Consider the following 15,267-nt stretch of genomic DNA (forward strand, 5'->3'; position numbering starts at 1 on the left):
TGGAATCTTCACTGGTTCTACATTTTCAAAGTATAGCAAAGGAGACCATTGTTGACAGATCTCAATCCACTAAAATTTTCACTAAGTATATACCAAAACTGGTTACCAGGGAAGATAATTATAATCTCAACAAGCCAATGATGGAAGAAGAGGTTAATGAAGTAATCAAAGAGATGCACAATGGAAAAGATCCAGACCCAGATGGTTTCTGTTAGCTACCTATACCAATAGGTTTCATATTTCATGATTGTCAAAGAAAGTTCCAAATATGCTCTGCTTTGATGATGCAAAGATCCCATATTTCCAAGAGAAGACACTGTGTGTATAGAGCTTGATGAGCACTCAATTTTGATGGATGGTCCAACAGCCTAATCTGGACCATGCCATGTTTCAATTTTTTGTTGTAGAATAGAGAAAGAAGTCTGTCCAAACTGTTTAATCTTGGCAGACCAGTAGCTTAGGTAGAGAATTAAGGTTCCCAACTGCTTAATCTGGGACCTTGGAAGCAATAAGGGTAGTTCTAGATAGAAAATCAAAAGAAAAAGCCAAGAGAAAAGAAAAGGCAAATAAGGGTCTGCAAGTCTAAGTGCACCCTCCAAGAAGAAACAAAAAATGCTAGGCAAGTAGATGGGTAGGCAGATGGGGTTGCAGAAATGTCATTCCTTACAATTGAATGTATGCTAACCTATTCACAAAGGAAAATCAATGGATTGAGAAGCTCTTCTTCTCCATCAGGTGGCAGCAAAGCAAAGGAGCATGTCTAACTTTCATTTTCCCCTTTCCCATTCATTACTAACATCCCTTCATTAGTTGTGTTCATGAAAGAATTTGAGGTCTTAGGCTGGTTCTTATTCCTTTAAAAGCCACATTTCTTGTCTAAAATTCTTTTCATTTTGATCTACTCCCTAAACTAAGTGATTTTCAAATAAACTTAGTGATGTCACTCCTCATTCACCTTTTCCATCCATATTAACCCCTAACTTCTATTATCTAAATCCCCTATGTTACCCTTTCCCTACTATTATAACACTATGGTGTACAAACCCCAAGCATTGTATAAATATCCCTCCCCTTAGCATTTTAGCCATATGATTCACTGTTCAGGATTAAATTGGCATATGGTCAGTTTAAGAACCCCAAACCTTACCCCTCTTTCCCCTTCTGGAGCCATTTGACCCATTAAACCTTTCATTGGCTAAGAAACCTTGTGAAAAAACCCCTTTTTACCCCTAACCCGCTTCATTTGCAAAATGCGCATAAAAACCCACTTTTTCCATTTACCCAAAGTTTTAGCGCTGTCCGCATTTTTATAAAAATACATTGAAAAACCATGAAAATCCGCCATATTCCAAAGGTTTCCGCCGGGCGCAAATCCCAAAAGAAATATTATTTTAATCCCGCCCGCGTTCGTATCGTCCGGCCATCTCAACGATCCGTCGACCGTCGGATCAGGCCCTTTTCATCCGACGACCCTCGTACATATCGGACCGGCCCCGACGTCCGAAAGATACCTTCCGATATCTGTCAGAGGGTGACGTCAGACCTCTGCCACGCGTCACCCCCACATCGTATCGGAGGTACCTCTGACATTTCCGCTTCTGTATGGAAGGCGGTGCGATATGAAACCGCTAACCACCTCCGGTTTCGGTGAACTCGCCTGCCAACGTCATCGCCGTGTCAGCACCCCGTCCGCCATTTTCCCCACCTGTCTGCCACCTCACCATCCCTGTGGACCTCTCTTATGCTGCCACGTCACCCAATGACGTCATGCTGACGTCATCCGACCTTGACCCCACCTGATGACGTCATGCTGACGTCATCCAAAAAAAGCGCCAATGTTCCGAAAAATCCATATTTTGGCCAAATTTTCGCGTTTTTCGCACTTTTTGCCAAAAACGTTGTTGCTTTCTCTGCATGGTTTTTTACGTTCAAACCGCACACCAACCTGCTGAACTCAACCTGGAGACCACCGGCGCGCCATTTCCACCTGCATTCGTGACCATTGCTCGCTATTTACCAGGTATTTATCCTTGTGAAATCCCTCCTGCGCCTGGTTTGTCTGTAAATTACCATAAAAAGCTTAAAACACTGAGAAACTTATAATTCACCGGCAAATCCCCTGTGCCTGGTCCCCATTTGCACCTGTAAGGTCGAAAATCACCGGCTGAGCCTTGTTTGCCCGAGCTTTTACCAAAAACTGCATTCTGTTCGCGCAATCGCGAACTGGTAACCCAAACCATACCAATTTGCTGTAAAGGAGAGATTAAGGTTAGACATTGGTCTTATCCATGCATTAAGCAGTATTTCAATTGCTGCAATTGACCATTTATCCTCTGTCCTTGAGTAATTCACATTTCTCTGTCAAAGTAAACTCTTTGTGTTGCTCGGCATAGTAACACCAGTCTATAAACAACAGAAATCCTTAAAGCAACCATGGATCCACCAGTAGCCCCGGTGGCATTGAACGTTGCTCCATTGAATGCCCCTCAGAGAGAATTGGAGTGGCAGCCTCTAGCAGACCTGGACTATCAAATTTCAGAGGAAATGCTGATGAGGACCAAGTTCCACATCCACCTGCTAAATGAATTGAAGGCTAAACATGAGAGTGGGACAGATGTGCTGGGCATATGGGACTCTTTTCTCCCTATCTTCAAGCTCCCTCAGGTCAATCAGTTCCCTGATTTGATCCACCTATGTGCTGAAAACTATGACCCTACTCAGAGGGCAGTGCTTGACCCTTCAGGCTCAGCTATTTTCTATATCACCCCAGAAGCTATCGAAGAGATGCTCTGCTTCAAAACTGAGAAGAAATTGGTCCCTCTTTCACTCATAGACTTGATAAATCTAGGAGCCAGGTTGACAGATGCTTAGGTCACCAAATTAAATCAGATGTACATTGACTCTGACTCTGTGAAGTATCCTCCTATCAACCAAGTATACCTCAACCAATTGGGCAGAGATCTTGCAGACATGATTACTCCCATTTTGGGCTATAATTCAATTGAATTTGTTGATGAAACTGTGCTGGTGATCATGCTAATGTTCGCTCCTGGCAAGTCTCCAATCTGCTATGACTATGCCACCTACATCTCTGATAAGATACATGAGAAATTGATGAACTTGGCAAGAGAAAAGGTGTTCAGATACACCTCTTACATATACCACTTAATCCTATATTATCAACATGAAAAGTTTTCTTTTGCTATGAAAAGGGTGGATGCCCAAGGCAATCCAAGGTCAGTGGTCTATTGGTCCTCTGTCTTCCACTGCAGACCTAACTCCCCATATACTTACTGTGAGTTCATAGATCTCTTCATCCACCCAGCCATGTCTCTGATGATGAGCTCACCTCCTCCAAGACTAACTGATGAGATGCAAAGGGTACTCCAGTTGTCTAAATCATACAGCATTGGGGACTGGTACTTCTATCAGAACCACACGGTCATCAGGATCTATGGGTGTGAATTGCCTCCCTACAGATTGCCCAAATATGTGCCCATGAGATTGTTTGCCCTTGAATATTTCAGGCAGTTTGGGAATGCTGATGTGCTACATTTTTCAGGCAAAGGCAAGAAAGCACAACTCAAGGTCAGGAACCAATTAGGCCACTTTATCTACAACAAAAGGGAGGAAGGTTGGAAAGAGGCGGATAGCATGTTAGAATCCCTTGGCTTGCAAACCAGTTTCCTTTGGAAACCTTATGACCCCAATCACTTCATAACTTTAAGAAGGGTCAAGTATAAACTGTCTGGTTATGATCATGTAAGGATTCCTCACATAGAAAAATATGCAAATCAAGTAAAATGGAGGAGAGGAACCTTAGAGGAGGCTGTCACACAAGAAGAGTTAAATCAAAGAGCGATAAGAAATCTGAGGAAGATGGCTGACCTTGAGCTTTGTTCACAGGTGTTTACTCTTCCAAGCACTCAAGTGGGAGCAGCTGCCTCTTCCTCCACAGCAAATCAGCAAGCAGTTAAGGCTACTGGGCAGACTTCTAGCAAAGGCAAGGAAAAAGAGATGGAAACCGAACAGCCACCTCATGAGGAGGTGCAACAGCAACAAGAACAGGTACAATAGCAACAAGAGGGGTAGCAAGAGACAGAGCAGACATTACAGCAAGAAAAGGCAACTGAGGCCCCAATTTTTACTGAGCAGCAGCCACCACAAATTGTGCCTCCTAGGCAGGAAACAACAACCGAAGCCTCAGTCCTCCAAACCCCACAAAAGGAAGACATAAGCAGAAAGAGGGACAAAGAGACTCCCCTAACCACATCAATAAGTCATGGGGAGAAAAGGCACAGAATGAATCCCCTTTCAGATGAGGAAATGCCTATTGGGCAGTCATTGGGCATGGGCCCACCAAGTCTGGAGGCCTCAGCAAGTTCCTTCCAGCAGGAACAAGAGAGGATGATGGGAGGAGAAGTCATCTCCTCAAGCCAGCAGAGAGAAGGTAAACGAAGCATCAAACAATAGTTCATTGACATTAAGAGGAGGAATGAGCCAATAAAGATACAACTATATAATCATTTGTTGAAAATGGATCCCACTAACTAGCAAAGGCTCATGTCTGCATATGATGTTAATGAAGGCAAAATGATCATGAGTCACTTCATGCCAACTGCATTACAGCCATAGTCCCCTTCAGACTACTTGAGGACCAATCTTGAGGTCCTTGCCAAGGACATCCACCCAATGGACAAAATCGAATTGCATAAACAAACGGGTGAGATGGTGTATGCCTCCTTGGCAGACAAGACACTGGATAACTACAGGCTAGAAAATAGCCTAAATAATACAGCTGCCCAACTTGAGTTAGAGAGAGCGTCCTCTCAAGCAAAGGACAACAGGATCAGGGCCTTAGAAGATATAATCATAGAGATTGGACATGATCCTAAGAACATCAAGGGCATACAAGAAATATTGAAATTGAGGGATGCAGACATGGCAGCTTTGAGGAGAAAGATCAAAATCCCAGCAAAAATTCACCCTGAAACAGATGAAGTTGCCCAGCTGAGACATGATCAAGATGCCACAGCTTTGATGGTGTCTTTATATAAACAGTTGATCCAGACTCAAGAAAAGTTGGGAGAATCAGAGGCTGCACAGGCAGCATTGCAAGCATCATTACAGCAAAAGGAAGGAGGTCAAACATCTCAGCCTCCTCCTGAAATAATTAACCTTGAGGAAGCTCCTCCAACTACTGCTCCTCCTACTCAACAAACAGATCAGGCAGCACCTTCTACCTCAGCACCAGCACCAACAACAGAGCAGGCTCCAAGCCTAGATATGCAGAAGCTCAAGAATGAAATCCAAGCCCTGGAAGCCCAAATGTCAGAGTTAAAAGAGGCCAGGGAAAATTTGGTCAAATTAAATGAAAGATATGACAAATCCAAGCAGACTGTAACAGAAAAGGGCAGGGAAATAAAAGCCCTTAAGGACAGGATAAAGGAGCTGGAGAAGGAGCTCACACTGGATAAAGTGACAGCTGAGCTCAAGACAGTGCTATGGGCCAATATTGGCCAATCCATCACTGATCAATGGCAATATATTGAGACAATTCATGAGCAGTTGGAGCTCATTGCAAAAGCACAAAGGGAAATTCAGAGATCAAGGGCCTCTCTAGGCAATATGCCTGAAATTGCCAACAGGATGATCAATGTGCTTAATAATAGAACAAGTGCTCAGTTAGCAACTATGGGAATTTCCAACAGGACTGAGACTATCTTGTTAGTAAAGAGGGTCCTAACACTAAGAAACCTGGTGCAGACATTAGAAAGAAGGACCCAAGACATGCAGACAGAGGTCAATAGATTCATGGACAAGTATGTGGCATTGCAAAACAGAGGTCTCCCTGGCTTACTGAACAGCGTAGGAAGGCTACTTACACATGAGCAGTATGCCAAGAGGGTCAACACATTCGCCACAAATAAGATCACTAAAATGCCCAGCACCTCAGAGGAAACAGGGCCAGCTACAGGACAAACTCTCTACAACAGGGTAGAGAATTTATTCTTTATAATGAATGAAATCAAACATCTGTTTGAAGTGCCTCCCAATTTCTATAAATACACAGAGGCAGATGAGACTTTGGATGCAATTCTCAGACATCAATTGCCCACACAGGAATGGTGGACTAAGGCAATACAGATGATCTTATAGACCAGGAAGCCATTCACTAAGTTTTTTTTTATCAAAAGTACAAGTTGGCATGCACAGGAAAACTTAGTAAAATCAGCATGCATGAAAAGGGAAGGGCTGAGCCAACTCAGCAGATCATATTCGGCCAACAAAGGAAGATTGACAGCTAACAGGTAACAGGGCCGAAAAAACTACAGCACGACATGCCATAAAGGCGCATTTTTCAGAGTTAAAGCAGAACGGTCAGACCGACTCAGTGGCCTCCAAAGGCCAAAATATCTTCTGACATACATAAAGAGCACTTATTCTGTATTCAATGATGTAATAACTTCTTATCTACTTTCTGTACAAGTTGGTGAATGTATTTATTTCTCAGATGACTCAACGCCTCAGATATTTTTGTATGACCGTTTGTATATATTCCCCCTCGCATAAGTTTGCAGGGGTTGTTGTTGATTTCTCTTCAAGAGTTTCTTATGTTGTATTTTTCCAGACTATTAATACAAAAGTTGATGGAATTTCCAAAGCTCTGCGTTATCTGAGTCGTTGTGGTGTTTTGCTGAATGTTACAGGATTCCTGCATGTTTCATGGCACAATAAGTTTTCTTCAAACTCTCGTTATGTGTTTATGTATCTTTTCATAGCTCATTCATATTCTGTGTTTTACAATTAATGGCAAGGAAAAAGAATAGTTCTAGGATTTAATCACAGTTTACCCTAGACTCAATCTATGCCATTATAAGTGTTTTCTTCAGTTACAGGTATGAAGGTGTAATTCTTAATTGTTGCACTTTCAAACTATATACTTTCACAGTGATTGTTGTTTCAGGAAATCAAGTTTGATCCTGTGCAACATATCTCTTTCTCACACTCAGCTTAGTGGAAGATTCTTAATTGCCTTTCACTGGTTGAACACACATCACAATCAAAATTTCAGATTTGTCCCATGAGATATTTAAATGGCCCTGTAATTCCAGCTACTCAACCCAATATTCAGTCAACCTGTAGCCACAGACTCCATTGCCCAATGGATTAATACTGCCTGAAAACTTACACCTTAGATGCAGAAGACTTCCCTCAACCAAAACATAAAACAAAACCTTGAACATAATAGCTAGCCTAAAATACTTTCAAAACAGAGACAAATCATAAAGAGAGAGCCCTCTCTGATTACAATTTGGCTAGAAACAGTAATCCAAAGATTTGTTAGTGGTTACCCCGGCCGTATTCCCTTGGGAGTCAAAGGGAACAACCTGGGTGTTAACATAATTGGCGACTCCACTGGGGAACTCCTTAGGATTTTCTAATTACTGTATATCTCCTAAAGCTACAGATGAAGCCTGAATACCAGCCAGGAAGCCTTCAGAACTGTTTCTGTTTTACATTAACAGGCTCAGATAAATGCTGCTTCAGTCAATCTTCATGTTAGCTTTGAGATATATACAACTATTCCAAAATCTTGCCTAGTCCTTACAGATATAAAAATATTCCAAAAAACATACTCAAAAACAAGTTCAGAAGCTGGCTCCTAAGAAGAATCCACGGTATACAAGGTCAAATCCTGACCCAAATCCACCAGCTATTTTTGAAAATCCTAATACCATCCCCAAGATCATTAGGAAGCAGCGGGAACAGGAGACCCTTGCTGACTCAAGTCCTGAGACAGCTCATCCTAATCTTGTGCCAACTCCAATCAAGGTTCTATTTCGGTCTACCCTTGGTTCCCCCAGTTCACCATCCACATCTCAAAGCCCTCCTTTCACACCTCCATCCACTGCACACATTCCCTTGACCAACACTCTAGCTTCCACCTTTCCCACTACCCCCGTTATAGCAGTCATTGATGCTATCCCTGTTAACCCTCTAAATACTGCAAATATGGCTAATAGATATGAACCCCTGCAGTTACCTGCCAATGCTCCAGCTCTACCTCAGGACTATCAATCCAAGATCTCATATTTTGAATCCACTGGCCCTTTCACAGCAATTCAGCATGCCAGAAGGATGCAAGACCACTTTGAGAATTATGAAATTGATGATGACAGTGTGAGAATGAGAGTCTTTGTTCAGAGCCTCACAGGGGATGTAAGAACTTGGTTTAGATCACTGGCTGCAAATACCATCACAACCCCTGATGACCTTTATCAAGCTTTTACTAATAGATGGGAGAAGAAGAAAGATCCCCTGCACATACTTGGTGAATATGACACAATCAGACGAGGCCCTCAAGAGACCGTGTTGGAGTATTGTGCAAGATTTAATAATGTATATAATGCAATACCACAGAATTTAAGACCTCCCCCTGATCTGGCCTTGTACAAATTTCCTGATGGTTTTGACCCTGATATGGCATATCAATTGAAAGAAAGGGCACCTGAAACCCTTGAATAAGCCCAAAAGGTTGCTGTCATAGTAGAGGCTAAACTAATTGCCAAAAGAAACACGTCACGATTAGAAAAGAGAAACACCTTCAAAGAAGAACCCTCAGCCTTTGATCAAAAACTGGATGCAATACTCACTGGCATGAAGAGATTGGGGGACAGAGTAGAATCAGTTGAGAGAAAGTCATCATGGGATGCACCAAAAAATAACCCTAACAGGAATCCAAACTTTAGGAGAAATCAAAACCCAAATGTTGGCAAGACCGGTTCTGATCCAGACATAAGACCTCCTTTCCAAGAAAACTATACTGAGGCATCCACTTCAAATGAGCAAACAGATGACACCCACATTAACCTAATGGGTTTGAACGATGAGCAGCAAGTTTTCTTGAGTCAAGAGGATCATAAAGATGATGACATTCAGCAATTCCAAACCAGGTCAGGTGAGTCATTTGACTTTAAACAAGGATATGACACAGCTGTTTATGAAGTTCATAAACAATACAAGCTAAGAAGCAGAACTATAAATGTGACACAGCCTGACAAAACAAAGGACACTACACAGCCTAAGAAAGTTATTGTCACAGAACCAAGTGGCGAAACAGGTCCTATTACAGATGAGGTAACAGTTGAAGAAATAACTGAAACATCTCCCTCAAAACAGCAACCAGCAGATTCATCACCCTTGCAGCCCAATCCAAGTAACACTCCTCAAGAAATGAGTAAGAAGGACAAGCCGCAAGACCGAGATAAGAAACAAGAGGAAGACTTAGTGAACAAGGAAAAAGCTGTCACCCACAACACCAAGATCCAATCTGAAAGACCCTTTGACTTGGAAGCTGAAATTGGCAAACTGAAGGTAGCCATCCCTCTCTCAGAACTAGCCAAGCATGACATCTACAAACAACAAATCAAGAAGTCCCTCCAACTAACTCATAATAAAGACAATGTCAATGTGTTGGATGATACCCCAGAATTGCTGTTTGGTCCAGAGGTTGATGGAAAGACAGCAGTCACAGGGATCTTACCTTTTTATGTCAGTTTACATGTTCATGATAAGATACTACACAATGCAATGTTTGATTCAGGTGCCTCTCACAACTTGATGCCCAAATCAGTCATGGAAAGATTGAATCTAGACATTACAAGACCATATAAGGACCTATTCTCATTTGACTCCAGCCAAGTCAAGTGTCTAGGTTTGATAAAAGACTTATGTGTGTCCCTTGTTCAGTACCCAAATAAAACAATTCTCATGGATGTTGTAGTTGCTGACATCCCACCCAAATATGGGATGCTGTTATCAAGATCATGGGGGGCTAAACTCCAAGGTTCCCTACAATTAGACATGTCATATGCAACCATCTCAGTCTTTGGCCAACCCAAGAGGTTATATAGAGAGTCACTCATGAAATACATGGTCAGCAGTGAAGAAAAACCTCAAAATTTTCCCATATATGTTGTCCATTCAGACATAGACTCATACATTCTCTTCAATGATAATACAACTCCCTCAAACAATGATGTTGAAACCAATACACTCATACAAGAGGAGGACACTGATGAACAAACTGCTACCCAAGAAATAATGGTTAAACCATCACTAAACAAAGCTGCTGTCCTAGAAATTAAGCACATTCAATCAAATGATGTGACTCTCCTAGAAAACAAACTAAATGAAAAACCAGATCTTCAACTTACAATCCCAGCTTACAAAGAAGTCATTAGATCTCCCCTAGAACAAGAGATCCTATGGTTCCTTGAATTTGATGGATCAGTCAACAAATTAGGGGCAGGAGCTGGAGTTTGGATACATAATAAACAGAACGATCATGCTGAAGGCCGAGCCTATAGGCTAAATTTCAGATGCACTAATAATATGGCAGAATATGAAGCGCTTTTGCTAGGCCTTAAACTAGTAAAATCCTTACAAGCCATAAAAGTTTCAATACTAGGAGATTCAGACTTGATCATCCAACAAGTAAAGGGAAATTTTGTTACTAATGATAAAAGACTGAGATCTTATAGGTCTGCTGCTGCTGAACTACTACAGTCCTTCACTGAATTCCAGATTACCAAAATTCCTAGAACCCATAATCTGCATGCCCATAGCTTGGCCACATTTGCAAGTACCTGCAAGCTACCTTTTGAGCCTCACCACTGTTTTACAGCTGAGGTAAAGCACAGACCTTCTGTCCCAAACAATGTCAAGGACTGGCAAGTATTTGAAGATGATGCACAGATAAATAATTTCCTGACCTTGCAACGAGAATTTGCAGGACTAAATATTGACACTGAGGGAGAAAGTCAATCAAAAATACTTGAAGGAGCAAGTCAATCACAAATACTTGAAAGAGAAAGTCAATCACAAATACAGAGTAAACAGAATAACAAGCCAATGTCACCTAAGACAGCTCACCAAATCCTACATCCAACAATTTTTAACAAAGAAAACATACAAGAACTTGGAGAAAACAGTTGTGAAGAGATAGCTGATGATGAAGCCGAAGTTATACAATTGAAAGACAATTTTCTTCCAACAGGCTTAGCTTTATTAGAAGACATTTTCGACTCCAATGATGTTCCCAGCAAACCAAAAATCCAGCCCCTCAACACGGCCATAGAAGAGTGTAACATTGGGATTGCTGAACAACCCAAAATAATAAAACTGTCCGCTTCATTACCTCCTGATCAAAAGCCTAAATACATTGACCTCTTCAAGGAGTTCCAGGATGTCTTTGCATGGAGTTATGAGGATTTAAAATCCTATGACACCTCTGTAATTCAACACACTATCCCTCTCAAGCCAGATCAAAAACCCTTTAAGCAAAAATTGAGGAGAATCAATCCTATGCTTCTCCCAACAATGGAACAAGAGGTACAAAAAATGTTTAAAGCTGGCATCATAGCACCAATCAGATTTTCTGATTGGATTTCAAACTTAGTCCCTACAAGAAAGAAAACTGGTGAAATAAGGCTCTGTGTTGATCTAAGGAACTTAAATCAAGTATCCTTGAAATATAACTACCCCTTACCCAAGATGGATCACATCTTGCAGAGAGTAGTGGGTGCCTCAAGAATTTCTCTACTTGATGGATTCTCAAGTTTCAACCAAATCCTAGTTCACCCTGATGATCAGGATAAAACAACATTTACAACCCCTTGGGGAACCTTCAAATATGTGAAAATGCCTTTTGGATTGAAAAATGCAGGGGCTACCTTTCAAAGAGCAATGGATATTGCTTTTGCCAAAGAGATCCATGATTTCCTTGTGGTCTACTTAGATGACCTTATACCATTTTCAAAATCTGACCCTAAACATCTGAAACATCTAAGGCAGATATTCATAACCTGTAGGAAATATGGAATTTCCTTAAATCCAAAGAAATCCCTGTTTGGTTTGGAAGAAGGTAAACTGTTGGGTCACATCATTTCAAAGGATGGCATTAGGATCAACCCGGACAGAATCCAGGCCATCTTACAAATGCCTCATCCAAGAAATGTAAAGGAGTTACAAGCCTTTCTGGGTAAAACCAACTTCCTAAGGAGATTCATCCCAAATTGGCTGAATTAAGCAGATTACTGAATAACATGCTAAAAAAGGATTCAAAAGTAAAATGGACAGTAGAAGCAAATCAAGCTTTTGAAGGTATCAAACTAGCCCTCACCCAAACCCCAGTCTTAACCGACCCTCAATTTGATAGGGAGTTTATCATATTTTCCTTTGCTTCCCAACACACAATTGTTGTTGTCTTATTACAGAAAGATGACCAAGGAAATGAAAAACCTATTGCTTTTTTCAGTAGAGCTCTTAGAGATGCACCCCTCAAATACCAGATCATGGAAAAACAAGCATATGCCTTGGTCAAAGCTATTAAAGACTTTAGGATCTACATCCTATACTCCCATGTCATAGCCTATGTACCAAGCCCAATTGTGAAAGACATACTTACTCAAGAGAACTTAGAGGGCAGGAGAGGAAAATGGATTGCCAACATTTTAGAATTTGACATTGAAATAAAACCTACAAAACTGATAAAAGGGCAAGGTTTGGCCAAACTAATGTCTGAAACAAATTTCCAAGCCTTGGACATCAACCAGCTGGACAGTGAACCGGAGCTGGCGACTCCAAAGATCAATATAGCCTTTGAACAATCCCCTTGGTACTCTGATATATGTTATGTGTTACAAAACCTGTGTGCTCCCCCAGGATTGTCCAGAACTAAATGTAGGTTCTTAAAAATGAAAGCTTCAAGATATTGTGTCATGGATGGCAATTTGCTTTGGAAAAACCATGAGGGTATACTGTTAAACTGCCTGACTGAAAATGAAGCTAATAATATCACCAAAGAATTTCATGCAGGTGACTGTGGTGGACACTTGTATTGGAAGTCCACTGTGGATAAGATTTTGAGGGCTGGTTACTATTGGCCCACTGTTTTCTCTGATGTCAAGAAATTCACCACCTCATGTCATAAATGTCAAGTGTTTGAGGGAAAGAGAAATTTACTGCCACTTCCTTTGAGGCCTATTGCAACAGAGAGACCTTTTCAACAATGGGGCTTGGATTTCATTGGGGAAATTCATCCCTCATCTTCAGGCCAACATAGATGGATTCTAACAGCTACAGACTACTTTACTAAATGGATTGAAGTTGTTCCATGCAGACAAGCTAATGATTCCACTATCATTTAGTTCCTTGAGACCAATATTCTTTCTAGATTTGGTTGTCCTGATAAGATAATAACAGACAATGTTGTTGCTTTGAGATCTAAGAAGATGGTGAATTTCTGCCACAAATTTCACATTACCTTGGGCCATTCTACTGCATACTATCCCCAAGGAAATGGCCTTGCTGAGTCATCAAATAAAAGTCTGGTTAACATCATAAAGAAAGTGTTAGAAGAAAATAAAAAGAATTGGCATAAGAAACTTGTGAATGCCTTATGGGCAGATAGACTAACAACCAAAAGATCAATTGGGGTCAGCCCATATGAGCTAGTCTATGGATTAGAGGCCAAATTCCCTTCATCACTAGGGATCCCTGTTATGAAACTACTTCAAGAGACTCAAGCTGAGCCCAATGATATGCAAAGGAGGGTAAATCAAATTATATGTTTACAGCAAACTACAGACCAAGTTTACAACAGAGTTCAAGTTTTGCAAGAAAAGTTAAAGAAAGCTTTTGACAGAAGGACCAAGGCAGAAGATTTTAATGTTGGAGACAAAGTCCTCAAGTGGGATTCAAGAAGGGAAGATAAAGGAAAACATGGAAAATTTGATTCCCTTCGGAGAGGACCATTTGCTGTTCAAGCAGTACAAGGAAACAATACTTATTTCCTTAAAGGTCTTAAAGAAATTGATTTGGATGAAGTTCCTATGAATGGCAGGATGTTGAAGCACTATTTTGACTACTATCCATAAGTGCAGCCTGAGTTTCCCTTGTACATAATCAGGTGTATATATTACTTTCTGTTAAAATGTAAAAATGCAGTTTCTCAAGTTTTATTGGTTCCCAGCTAAAATCTAATGAGTTCAGAGATCTACCAAGATGGGAAGAATACAATTTTGGCATTTCAAAGCAGCATACTTCAAGTTTTGGTAAAAGCAGTCAAGGGCCAAGGCATTCTGACCTGCTGTTCTTGGTCTTTCATATAGAAAAACCATCCCCATGTGGAGCCACTGTTAGCTACCTATACCAATAGGTTTCATATTTCATGATTGGCAAAGAAAGTTCCAAATATGCTCTGCTTTGATGATGCAAAGATCCCATATTTCCAAGAGAAGACACTGTGTGTATAGAGCTTGATGAGCACTCAATTTTGATGGATGGTCCAACAGCCTAATCTGGACCATGCCATGTTTCAATTTTTTGTTGTAGAATAGAGAAAGAAGTATGTCCAAACTGTCTAATCTTGGCAGACCAGTAGCTTAGGTAGAGAATTAAGGTTCGCAACTGCTTAATCTGGGACCTTGGAAGCAATAAGGGTAGTTCTAGATAGAAAATCAAAAGAAAAAGCCAAGAGAAAAGAAAAGGCAAATAAGGGTCTGCAAGTCTAAGTGCACCCTCCAAGAAGAAACAAAAAATGCTAGGCAAGTAGATGGGTAGGCAGATGGGGTTGCAGAAATGTCATTCCTTACAATTGAATGTATGCTAACCTATTCACAAAGGAAAATCAATGGATTGAGAAGCTCTTCTTCTCCATCAGGTGGCAGCAAAGCAAAGGAGCATGTCTAACTTTCATTTTCCCCTTTCCCATTCATTACTAACATCCCTTCATTAGTTGTGTTCATGAAAGAATTTGAGGTCTTAGGCTAGTTCTTATTCCTTTAAAAGCCACATTTCTTGTCTAAAATTCTTTTCATTTTGATCTACTCCCTGAACTAAGTGATTTTCAAATAAACTTAGTGATGTCACTCCTCATTCACCTTTTCCATCCATATTAACCCCTAACTTCTATTATCTAAATCCCCTATGTTACCCTTTCCCTACTATTATAACACTATGGTGTACAAACCCCAAGCATTGTATAAATATCCCTCCCCTTGGCATTATAGCCATATGATTCACTGTTCGGGATTAAATTGGCATCTGGTCAGTTTAAGAACCCCAAACCTTACCCCTTTTTCCCCTTCTGGAGCCATTTGACCCATTAAACCTTTCATTGGCTAAGAAACCTTGTGAAAAAACCCCTTTTTACCCCTAACCCGCTTCATTTGCAAAATGCGCATAAAAACCCACTTTTTC

The sequence above is a fragment of the Pinus tabuliformis genome, chromosome 5_1 (genome assembly GCF_031772625.1).
Source record: "Pinus tabuliformis cultivar Carrire ecotype Pingquan chromosome 5_1, CPIR1, whole genome shotgun sequence".
Lineage (NCBI taxonomy): Eukaryota > Viridiplantae > Streptophyta > Pinopsida > Pinales > Pinaceae > Pinus > Pinus tabuliformis.